The following is a 13,208-nucleotide window of genomic DNA, read 5'->3' as shown; positions in this document are numbered from 1 at the left end:
CTCAATATGAACTTAATCTCCCTGAGGCAGCTCCGTGCCTCAGGGAGATATGTGTGCTTTTTTGCGCATGTGCGGCCCGACTCTCCCTCCTCCCCCCTCCCGCACAGGTAGTGCTGAGCGTTACCGGGCACGCGTCACACTGGGTGAGCCTTAATTGGCCCGCCCACATAAAATGGTGGCGCGCGCCGATCGCGGCCTGCGCCCGCTCCCAACCAGCCTGCCCGACAGGCAGAAAATTCTGCCCATGAGATTCTTACAGCCCTTGGCAAAGCCAATGCAGGAAGGATGTTTCTCCTCACTGAGGGGTCTAGAACCAGCGGACACAACCTCAGAATAAGGGGCAGGCCATTTAGGACTAAGATGAGGAGGAATTTCTTCACTCAGAGGGTGGTGAACCTTTGGAATTCTCTGCCCCAGAGGACTGTGGAGGTTCAGTCATTGATTATGTTCAAGACTGAGGTCGATAGATTTCTACATATTAAAAACGTCAAGGGATACGGGGATAGTGCAGGCAAATGGTGCTGAAGCAGATGATCAGCCATGATCGTATTGAATGGCAGAGCGGGCTCGAAGGGCTGAATGGCCTAGTCCTGCTCCTATTCCTTATGTTCTTGCGTCCTGGCTGTGACCGATTTCACTCTGTATGTGTGTATTTTAGCATTACAGTACGTCGTCCTTAAGAGTTACCAAAACCCACCTGAGCAAACGCAGCTCTTAACTCTGGGCTCAGTAAATAAATAAATAAACGGAGGTTATTGTGGTTAATTTGAGTTCCTTGCTGATGTGCCTGGTGAGAAACTCCTTCAGCAGCATCGGGCTGGTCACCATGTGCAGGAGCTCTGACCTCACAGGACGTTGGATGGCTTTGAATGACACAAAACCTTCCTGTAAACATTTCTTTTGTGGTTTTTGTCAGGAATGACATCCCAACATTCTGACAATATCTGATTTCTCTTCATGCCTGCCAGTGGCACATTTAAAAATAGCACGTTGGCTGCTTGGTAACACATATTGAAACTCTTCGATGACATTGGTGCTCTTCTAAAAAAAATGTGATACAAGCAGTCATATTTCTACCTCAAAGCTGAAGCAATTCTGTACCGATGCTAGCTGCGGAGTATAATGGCACTATAAGAAGCCCATGCTATGCATGCACATAAGGTAGTGGAGGTTGCTGTTGTTTACTTTGTGAATGTGCAGCACTGTATTGGGAATAATCAGAGACTGTGCATAGAATTACAGTGGGCAGAATTTTGCCCTTGGTGGGCGAGTGGGCCCCACCAGCTCGGTGGCAGGCGAGCAGCCGAACTCTGCCGCTGAAACGGGGCCTGCCGCCATTTTGAGTGGGTGGGCCAATTAAGGCCCGCCCAGCGGCCTGCCTGACGGGAAGCTTCCTGTGCGGGGGGGCGTGGAGGGAGGGAATCCCCAGCTGTCAAAGTGCGCTCTTTCGCGCACGTGCACGAAAGAGCGCTCTGCTCCCTGAGGCCAAATCCTGTCTCAGGGAGTTTAATGACAGGTAAAAAAACTCCAGAAATAGAAAAATATTAAAATTATTAACATGTCACCCTCATGTGACAATATCACACGAGATGGGGCATGTTAATAAGAAACACATAAACTTTATGAAACTTTTTAAGAACGGACATGAAACCTCATCCCGTCAGTGGGTGAGGTTTCATGCTTTTCATCCCGCTGGGGCTCCTGGCCTGCCCGCCAGCCTTAAGGTTGGACGGGCAGGGTCTTTACAATCTTAATTAGCCTGTCAATGGCCTCAAGGGTATTTGGCTGACAGCCAAGCATCATCCAATTGGGTATTGAGTCTTTTTTCTTTGCAATTAGTGTAGGAAGGCCGTACGTCACAGGATGGATGTGTTGGGCAACTAATGGCTGGAGTGTGGGTGGGGTGGATGTGGTGGGGGTTGTGGTGGGAATTCATGTGATGAAACCTCCAGGAATACATTTAATCACAGTTGACAACCTTGTCCCGAAAAGGAAGGTGTGGCCTAGTGAGACCTAGCAACCTGCCTAAATTTCTGACCATTTCAAATGATGGCACCTAGTTGGCAGCAGGAACTGGACATTAGGCGCTGTGCTGAAATCTTTATAGCTTTACTGCCCAGTTCCTGGCCAGCCATGAAGACAAATCCCGCCCCCAAAATAGGTTTCTATTCATTGTTATTGCCGCATGCAAAGTAGGGTAAATGCTATCACATTAACAATTCAACTGAGCTCAATGTGAGAAAACAGGAATTTTTCTAAATAGAACTTTTCTCAAAGCTGATGACTCATATGGAGCGGAGAAGCACCAGATGGTGAAAGAAATGAAATGACAAGAGGTTGATGTGGAATAAATGCGTGTTGAGAGTGACAATGTCATGGGCTGTTTCAGTACCTATACTTTACACAATGCTTCATCTGATTTCCCAGAAGGAAAGAACAGTAAAAAATTAGGAAATAAGAATACTGGTCCCACCTGTTTTTCCCTTCTGGGTTTCAGATAGATACAAAGCCTGCTTTTAATTCCATATTGCGTGTAAAAAGTAAAATCTTCCAGTTGACGCGCTTACATTTGCCATTTCTGTCAGTCTGTGTTTGCAAGACGGAGAGTAATTCTATTGGTTATGTCTGATGTTTTATGGGTACTGCACTGTCACAAAGTATATCAGCAAAGCCTCATTTCCTGGAATCGCAGAAGGTAAGTTGCTCGAGATGAAAGAAGGTTACCTGCGTGGGGTCCTTTTCAGTCCTTTCTGTAGGCTATCTCAACCTTGTCTAGTAAAGATCAACAACGTAACCACTCAACCAATACTGATAAGGCTGTATTTGTTGCCAGTTCTCTGGTTGTTCTGACAGAGAGGCCTGTCGAAACATTTTAGAGGGCATTAAGAGCCAGCCAAGTAATATGGGATTTGAGCCATGTGCAGGCTTGACCAGGTAGCTGGTCTGAAAGGACATCGAGTGAGCCAGTTAAGTTTTTGTGACAAGGGTTTGGGTCCAGGGTAAAGCATATTCCAAAGCAATTGGAGAGCAGCTTGGAACAGGAGGGGAAAGATTCCCTTGTTGGGGTCCATGTCACGATCGATTATATAGGGCAGGAGGGCTTGCTGAGGAACTAAGTGAAAAAGCAGGGCTACACACCAGTAATCTCATCACTGTTACCTGAGCCATGGTGTTAGACAGATCAGAAAGGTGAAAGTGTAGCTGAAAGAGTGGGAATAATGGGCACTGACACCAGTTCTGGGACAGGAAAGAGCTTTTCCGCTGGGATGGGATGCACCTAAACCAGAATGGGGTCAATGTCCTAGTGGAAAGGATAAATAGGCCCATAGCTAAGACAGTAAACTAGATATACAGGGAGAGAGATTTGATTAAGGAGCCATCTCACATTGTTGCTTATTTTTGATTCTGCCTGAGGTTCACTGAATGCCATATCAAACTTGATTTAAAAATTGAGGCCTTCTGTTTACAACTCAAATGCAAGTGCTGTCATTCCTGCCCACGTGTGAAAATTTAATAGCCAGAAGGGGAGGTTTGTGCACATCTGCGAGCAATCTCTGCACTCTCCTTCAAATTCTGGCCTCTTGAGCATTCCTGATCACTCCAACATTGGAAGCCATCCCTTTAGCTGCCTGGGCCCGGAGCTCTGGAATTCTAAACCCCTCCACCACTCCAGCTCTCCAGATTCTCCAAAAAAACTATCTCTGTCCAAGTTTTTGGTCCCATGTTTTAATATCTCTTTATATGGCTTGATGCCAGATTTAATTTAATAACAATATGAAATGTCTTGGGATGCTTCACCATGTTAAAAGCACCACTTAAATGCAAGTTATTGTTACTTGTCTCAGACTGGTAGCTATAGAGTAAATTTGGACTGATCCTTTGTCTGGAACAATTCTAATTTTTCAATCACCATCTAAGGTCTCAGAAACTGCAATGATAAAATGAATTCAAATTCACAGCCCTTCATCGGGGTGAGTTTCCCTTTAAATCTACAGGTATCTTTCTAATATCTACAGTTTACTCACTTCCTCTCACAAACAGAAACTTTGATATAGATGACCAGATCCATAACCGCACAGGAAATGTTTAATTGATGAAGAAGTGTGAAGATGTTCACACAGTCAGGAAGTTCGTGCGAATCTAACTCTGAAAAGGATCGTCACATCAACGACAACAACACTTAAACGACACCTTTAAATGCAGTAAAACATCCCAAGGCACTTAACCAGAGGTGCTATCAAATAAAATTTGAGACCAAGCCACATAAGGGAGATGTTAAAACAGCTAGACGAATGCTTAAGTCAAAGAGGTAGATTTTAAGGAACGTATAGAAGTCAAGAGAGGTGGTGAGGTTGAAGGAGGGAATTCCTTCGGTAGCTGAAGGCATGGCCACCAATGGTGGAGCGATTAAAATCAGGAATACTCAAGAGGCCAGAATTAGAGGAGCAAAGAGATCAGACAATTATGGGGCTGGAGTAGACTATGATGATAGGGAGGTGTGAGGCCATGAAGGGATTTGAAGGCAAGGATGAAAATTTTAAAATTGAAGTGTTTTTACAGTGGGGGTAGAAATCGAGAGGAGCGACGGCCAGCTAAGTCTCAATGTCTGTCTCAGAAACTGATCGCTTAAATATCACCATCTTATTTGGGGGGGGCACATGCGCTACATGTACGTATCCTTCCTGACATTTCCCCAGACAGAGGTTTAGATGTGAAAGAAATTAAGATTATACACATCTCCCTCAATTACAAAGCAATAGCCCAGATTTTCGCCACAATAGACGGCCTCTTAGTCAAGGCGAAAATCCCGGAAATGGCCAAATTCCCACCCGGAACCCAATAGGAGGGGAGGGTGGGGGGGGAGTGTTGTTGGGGGGGGGGGGTGGGGATTGGGGGCAGGACTGGAGTCTGGCTGGGGTTCATGCATGTGCGAGTTGCAGAGGCAGCTGGCCATTTAGCTCACCAGTTGCCTCCAGTGCCTTCCGATTTTTTCGAATGCCAGCTGAGTAGATCCCAGAGTGGGCAGAGCAGACCAGGGCCCAGATTTACCACCCCGGGTCGGGGGCACGCAGAGTCAGGGGGTTTCCTGGCTTGGCAAACCTGGCCTTTAAAAACGTGCGGCTGCTGCTTGGATTTTCGGTTGGGGGGAGGGGTGCCAGTGAGATAGGAATCCAGGCGGGTAGCCGCGGAACAAGTGTCGAGGCTGCTGGGTGCGGAGGCCTGTCTCTGTGCCTTTGGCACTGTGTTTAAATAAATAAGAAATAATAATAAAAAACAAAACATTCCTCCAGCCTTCACCCCCCACAACTCCCCCAGACACTCCCTGTGCCCCATCCATCCCAACCTATGCCAACACATACTCCCAACCCACCCCTCATAGCCCCTGTGCCAACCCAGGCCCCTCTATCCACCCCCCCCCGATGGCCCTTCACGCCCCTATGCCAACTGTTACAACTGGCTGAGGATGGATAAAAATGACTCCCCTATTTACCAATCCAGGTCTGGCTGTAACAGGGTTTTCGTGAATTTATAAGGACTAAGGTATAAACTCAATGGGCAGAATTCTCGGGTCGGCGAGCGGGGGCGGGGCCTGCTCGCCGACGCGTAAAATTACACGTGGTGGCATCGGGCGTGCATCTCGATGTCACCGCGCATCATTTAGATTTTCAGTTCGGTGGGTGCGCAGCCGAGTTGGCTGTGCGCCCGCTGAACTGTCAGAGGCCTATTAAGGCCATTTAAATAGTAATTAATTCAATTAGCTGAGCTGCCCATCCAACCTTCAGGTTGACGGTCAGGGGAAAAGCCCAGACGGCCTTCGCATTTTTCATCAAACCTCATTCACGGGCAGGATGAGGTTTCATGAAGTGTTTTAAAAGTCAATAAAAATGTTTAAAATAATTCTTTCACATGTCCCAGCTCATGTGACAGTGTCACATGAGGGGACACGTTTTAAAAGTTTTTATTTCCCTTTATTTAAATTTGCACACGTCCAAACGATCTCCCTGAGGCACAGAGGTGCCTCAGGGAAATCTCTGCGCTCTTCCATGTGCATGCGCAAAAGAGCACAGGGAACTACACAGGGAACCCCACCCCCACAGGGAGCGTTCAGCGCTTCCGGGCGAGCGTCACGCTAGGCAGGCCTAGCGTAAAATGGCGGCGTGTCCCTGATCAGGGGCCAGGGGCGCCGATCGGGTTCGCGCCCTCCCCTGCACAACCCCCCCTAACGGGGGGAATATTCAGCCCAAAGTCTGTCCTTAACTATTTACATGCTGACTTTCTTGAAGGCGGGGGGAGGGGAGGGGGGGGTGGGGGATCGCTACTGTTCTATTGGTAGCTTTCTTCCATACATCTGCTTAGCAGCTTGCATATTGTAATAAAAGACATTCAGAAATGGTCATTCTAGTCACATGACCTCTCTCCATAGTGATTTCAGACGGCAATTGATTAGCTCATGTCTGGACAGACCATGGCTACTATTTTATGGCCTAGTTGATTAGATGCTGTAATGTCCCAGCCATTAACGCTTGAAGGATCCATCCTCCATCTTGATGACACCTTCCATATAGCTATTGTCCTAGTAAACTTTCTGTATCCACTTGAAAGGTAGCTTTATAGAAATGCAAATGGTGAGGTCCAGTACAGTTTCAGATCATCCTTTGAAGTAGTTCTTGACATCAGCAGGTGTAAAATTCCATCAGAGTTTGTCTTAATGTGTTTTAATTGCAATTCACAATGGAACTTTGCAGAACTGGTCAACTTGTACTAACTGATGTCAGGTAACTTGTGGCAGCCATCTTAAGTCAGTGTGTTTGCTCGCTTTTTAAAAGTCCTTTTTAAGAAGTTCAAGATATATTTGATCAGCCAATGAAATTAAAGATTAATGTCACAATTACACACAGCAGATCGTTGTGACGCAACCCATGCCTTTCTATCCACCCCCATGGCCCCTCATACTCCTATGCCAACCCAATGCCCCTCTACCCACCACCATGACCCCCATACCCCTGCCAACTTAGTCCCAGCTCATGTCAACCCATGACCCCCACACACCGCCCTTTGCACTTATTCCTTCCATGCCAACTTACCTAATATCTTTGGACACTTCCTGGGCAGCTTTGACAGCTTTGACACTTCCTGGACAGCTTTGACAGTTCCTTGACAGCTGGACAGTTCCAAAGAGTTTGTACTTAAAAAGTGCAATCATGTTTAATTCAAACAATCCCAAAAGGTGCATTACCTCTCCCAAACATGTCCTGGAACCCTATCCAAATGAATCCACCAAGTTGAGACCTCGTCTTATCTGGTCTGCTCTGCACACTCTGGGATTCACACAGCTCCGGTTCAAAAAGCGAAAATCAGTGAAGGCAGCTGGTGATTTAAATGGCCAGCTGCCTCTGCAATTCGTGCATGTGTGAACTCCGGCCCGACTCCAGTCCTGCCCCCTCGAAGATGAGAAATGCGGGATTCGTTGGCGGGGGGGGGGGGCAGTGGATTTAGAAAATTTGGCCATTTCCAGGAATTTTGCCATGACAGTAAGCCTCTCTATTGTGGCAAAAATCTGGGCCCAGATATGATGAGGTCTGAACTTGGTGGATTCTTTGGATAGCCAGGGTACCATTTTGGAGAGGTAAGATACCCCTTTGGATAGGGAAAGGAGCTAGCTGTTTGGTGAGTATCTGTTAAGTGGTTAAATTCTGTTCTACCCCTGAGGTTTAAAATAGTACATAAATTGGTGGTAAAGTTAATAAAATATATAAGAAAGCAACATAAATAAGTGATTAATATAATTAGGTAATTATTTAAATCACATTAAGGATGGCAGGACAGGTGATGTATCAAGACTGCAGCATATGGGAGCTCCTGGATAACATTGTGACCCGGGGAAAACACGTCTGCAGTAAGTGTTTGAGGCTCGAGGAACTTTGACTCAGAATCATTAAGCTGGAGGCTGAGCTGCAGACACTGTGACACATCAGGGAGGGGGAAAGTTACCTGGATGCTTTATACCAGGAGGCAGTCACACCACTTAGGATAGGGTCTTCTGATTTGGTCAGTGGTCAGGGACAGGGGGGTATGACTGTGAGTAATGCAGGTAAGGAGACCCAGAGGGCAGGAATGCAGGAGTGTGAGCCTCTGCAATTGTCCAACAGGTTTGAGGTTCTCTCAGCTTGTTTGGATGAGAGTGGGGGCTGGAGGGTGGATGAGCAAACTGACCGTGGCCCCGTGATACAGGAAGCCATCCATGTAGGGAGAGCAAAAAGGAATGTAGTGGTAGTAGGGGACAGTAGAGTGAGGGGGATTGACCTGTTCTCTGTAGCAAAGAGCAAGAGTCCAGGTGGCTTTGTTGCCTGCCTGGTGCCAGGGTTTGGGACATCTGTTCGGGGCTGGAGAGGAACTTGCAGTGGGACGGCAAGTATCCAGTGGTTGTGGTTCATGTAGATAACAACGACATAGGCAAGATGAGGAAGGAGGCCCTGCATAACCAGTTTGATTGTCTAGGCACCAAATTAAGAACCAGAACCTCAAAGGTAATAATTTCTGGATTATTACTTGAGCCACATGCAAATTGGCATAGGACAAATAAAATTAGAGAAATGAATGCATGGCTCAGAGACAGGTGTGGGAGAAGTGGGTTCCAGCTCATGGGGCACTGGCACCAGTATTGGGGAAAGTGAGATCTGTACTGTTGGGATAGTCTACACCTGAACTGTGCTGGGGCTGGTGTCCTCACAAGCCCCATTATTAGGGAAGTAGAGAAGGTTTTAAACTGAATAGTGGGGGCAAGGGATTAAATTTGGGAAGATATGTTTTATGTCTTGGGTAAATGTGTTCATTGGCCAACAGAACTCTAACTGCATGCCTTCCTATGTTCTCATCAGTGGCTGCTTGCAATCAATAATGGGGAGAGACTGATGTAAGAGTAAACAGTGATGGTTTATTGACACACAGGGCAGAGCACCAGATCATACGTACTCACTCAGAAACCTCCAGAACCAGGCTTACAATTCCCAGTTACTCATCAGTGATTCGACAGTGCTGTCACATGATCAGTACATTGCATTCTCTTAAAGGGACAGAGTACATCGCTTTACCATATCCCTTCCCCCTTTACTTAAAAGTACAGCTAGCAAGCTTAAAACACATTAACTATTTGCACGATAACTATTTACAGGTCAAGTTTCTCAGGAGGGCTTTTTTGATGGGTTGAGCATCATAACCCAACAACCTCGGCAGGTGTTTCCAAGACCTCGTTTTAAGGAGCAGTTGCCCACTATGTCCCTCAGTGGATGATTTCACCATCTTCCAGGTGCAGTCACGTTCACCCCTGCTGCCCCTCCCTTCCAAGCTGAAACAGATAAAGGGCAACAAACACAAAGCAATACAGCGATGAGCCACATGATGTGTGAGGAGAAAGAGGAAATGGAAAAAAAAATTGTTTTTCTCTCTGAGGACTGTCAGCAATTTCTCTTTTTCTTCCTGTGTGACCTTTTCTTGGGAGCACTGACCCGTATCTCTGTCTCCTCTTTAATTTTGCTGTTGGCTGGACTAGACTCAGGCACAAGCTGAATGTGAATGAGCTCAGTAGTTGAGTTTTCTGACAGCTCTTCTAAGAATTCAGGGTCTTCTAGCTTTAAAACTACAGGGCTTTTACACAGCTGCTGCTTCAGCTCTTCCAATTCTTTCCTATTCTCATTAATAGTTTTCTGGAGAATTGTATGTCATTGCCCCTTCTCAGCTAATTCTTTCCCTAACTCGGCCAGAGACAGGCTTAACTCTTCCTTTTCTTCTTCATATCTTTCTCGTGGCACAAATTGGGAGCTGATTGAATTTTGTAGCACATGAAATTTCCATTTCCTTTTGAAGGATGCTGACTTCAGCTTGAACTCTGTCCCTGTATAACACTGCTATGTGCTTCTTCCAATTGGTCTTTGCGTACTCATTTTCTCTTGCAGCAACACTTCTGGCTTCGAATTGGGAACTTAGCGGGCCCTCAAGATTTATCTCTCTCAGCCAGTTCCTCCCGAGGAGACTCGGTCCCCTGTCTGACATTACAAATAGGGGTAATTTTACAGACTGTTCCTCATACTGCACCTTGACTTGACATACCCCTTTCACATTTATTTCTTCACCCATGTATGTCCACAGCTTTGTATCCGAAACTTCTAACTTCAAAGGATGGGTTCCTTTACTCAGATATCTAATTGTATGCTCTCCAATGATGGACATTGATGCTCCTGTATCAACTTCCATCTTAATAAGTTGTCCATTAACTGTAATGACTACTTGGATTGGCTCAGTTCTACTTTGAGGTTATATAATGAATGGATGTCCGATTCTATTTCTTCTGGCTCTTCCATGAAGCATATGTCACGATTTTTCCTTCTGCCTTTATAGGGTTGTTTTAGCCTTTCTCTGCAGTGCTGCATCATGTGGCCATAGCAGTGGCAGAAAAAGCACGCAACTTGTCTGAGTTGTCGTTCGCTCACTGGAGACCGGGATGTATTTCTCTCATTCATTTGGTGGGTTTTCACTGCAGTACTGTTGTTTTTCAATGGTCTGGACCTAGAGAGCGTTTTTGGCCTTTCCGTGAAGTCCGAAATTTTCGCATATTTTGTTGCTAGATTGTCCTACTCGACCAGGCGGACGGTGCCATTTTGTGTATCTTTTGTAACTTTGAGATATCTAACTGCACTCTCCATCACGGTAGCTAATTCTAATGCCTTAGTGAAGTCTAGACTAGGTTCGGCTAGCAAACGCCTTTGGATAGTATCATCTCCAATCCCGCATATCAGTCAGTCTCTCAATATATCAGTAATGGACGTTCCGAATTTGCAATGCTCAGTTAATGCCTTTAAAATGGCTGCATGTTCAGCTATTGACTCCTCTGTAAGCCTGTTCCTTGAATTGAACTTGAAGCGCTGCATAGTAACTGAGGGCCTTGGTCTCAAGTGGCTCTGTACAATTTTTAACTCGTTGAAAGTCTTTTGAATCTGGGGTGCTAGGTGACGTGAGGCTGCAGATCAGCCCGTACGTTTTGCTCCCGCATGAGGACAAAAGAATCGCCCTCTTCTTCTCCTCCCCCACAATGTCGTTAATGGTAATAAAGAACGCTAGGCGTTCGACATACTGAGACCAGTCACCTGAAATGGGATTGAATGGATTGACACGCCCGAACTGCGGCATCATGAATGACTGCAAGGGGACTGCACTTCCAATAGGCTTTCCAGGTAATGATGAATTTAGGTGTTTGGCTCTCTCTGGGGTCTCTTATAATTTTCTGTCCATAGCCATTTTGCATGTATTTACCCTTTCAAATGTATTGCCACTTTAAGAGCAGTCACTTTTTTTTAACTCCGTCTCTGCAGCTGTTGGCTTTTCTGTGCTGGGTTTCGCGCTCTTTTCGAGTTTTGGTGGGATCCCCGTGATCGCGATTCTGCACGGTTTTTAGAAATTTCAAACTGCAGTGCTGCTTTCTGCTCCGATTACCGGCTGTTGCTTATTTTATAAGGTAAGTACAGGTGCTCTTTCCAATGCTTTGCTCACCCGTCCTGAAATTTATTTTGTTTTGTTCTTTATTCTCATTGCCACTTTCATGACTAGGATATATGAGTTCGTTGGCCAACTAAACTCTAACTGCACACCTTCCTATGTTCTCATCAATTGCTGCTTGCAATCAATAATGGGGAGAGACTGATGTAAGAATAAACATTTATGGTTTATTGAGACATAGGGTAGAGCATTAGATCATCCATGCTCACTCAGAAACCTCCAGAACTAGACTTACAGTTCTCAGTTGCCCACACTGTACAGTGATTTGTCAGTGCTGCCATATGATCAGTACACTTGCAATCTCTTAAAGGGGCATGGTACTTCACTTTACCACAATGTGGTAAACCAAAGAGTAGAGATAAGGGAAGAGAGAAAGGTACTAATATGGGAAATGATAAACAGACTGTGACAGGAAGGGACAGAGAGTACAATTCTAACAGTAAATCAGCAGATAAGGCTAGATGATACAAAAATAATAAAAGGACAAAACTAAAGGCTCTGTATCTAAACGCACATAACATTTGAAAGAAAACAGATGAACTGATAGCACAAATAGAAATAAATAAGTATGATTTGATAGCCATTACAGAGGCATGGCTGCAGGATGACATAAATTGGGACCTGAATATTGACGGGTATGTGACATTTAGGAAGGACAGGAAGTTAGGAAAAGATGGAGGGGTGGCTCTGTTAGTTCATGATGTTATTAGCACATTAGAGAGGGATGACCTAAGTTCAGGAAACCAAGATGTAGAGCGGTTTGGGTTGAGATGAGGAATGATAAAGGCAAGAAATCACTTGTGGGAATGGTGTACAGGTCCCCTAATTGTAACTGTGCAGTAGACAGAGTATAAAAGAATAGATAATGGGAGCTTGCCAGAGAGGTACAGCAATGATCAGGGGGGATTTTAATCTACATATAGAGTGGAAAAATTAGATCGGCAAAGAAAGTGTAGATGAGGAGTTCATAGAATGTTTTCAGGCTAGTTTCTCAGAACAGCATATTCTGGAGCCAACCAGAGAGCCGGCTATACTAGACCTGGTATTGAGCAATGAGATAGGATTAATTGATAACCTCATAGTGAAGGCACCCCTAGGTAGAAGCGATCATAATATGATTGAATTTTACATTCATTTTGAGGGAGAGACGAGTGTGCCCAAAACTTGTATTTTAAACTTAAATAAGGGCAATTATGAGGGCATGAAAGTGGAGCTAGCTAAAGTGAACTGGCAAATGAGTTTAAGGATAGGTCAATAGAGGTTCAATGGCAGACATTTAAAGGGATATTTCAGAAAACACAGAATAGATACATTCCAATGAGAAAGAAAAATTCCAAGGGGAGGACCAACCATCCGTGGTTAGCTAAAAAAGTTAAAGACAGTATCAAACTTAAAGAAAAAAATATATAATTACGCAAAGACGGATGGCAGGTCAGAAGATTGGAAAGAATATAAAGAACAGCAAAGGATGACAAAAAGATTAATAAGGAACAAAAAATTAGAGTATGAGAGAAATTAGAGTATGAGCTAGTAATATAAAGACAGATAGTAAGAGTTTCTATAGATATTGAAATAAGAAAAGAGTTAACAACATGAGCGTTGGTCCTATAGAAAGTGAGTCTGGGGAATTGATAATGGAATGTAAGCAGGTAATTAGG

This window comes from Cetorhinus maximus, chromosome 14 (assembly GCF_964194155.1).
Source record: "Cetorhinus maximus chromosome 14, sCetMax3.hap1.1, whole genome shotgun sequence".
Lineage (NCBI taxonomy): Eukaryota > Metazoa > Chordata > Chondrichthyes > Lamniformes > Cetorhinidae > Cetorhinus > Cetorhinus maximus.
This window is presented reverse-complemented; position numbering follows the sequence as displayed.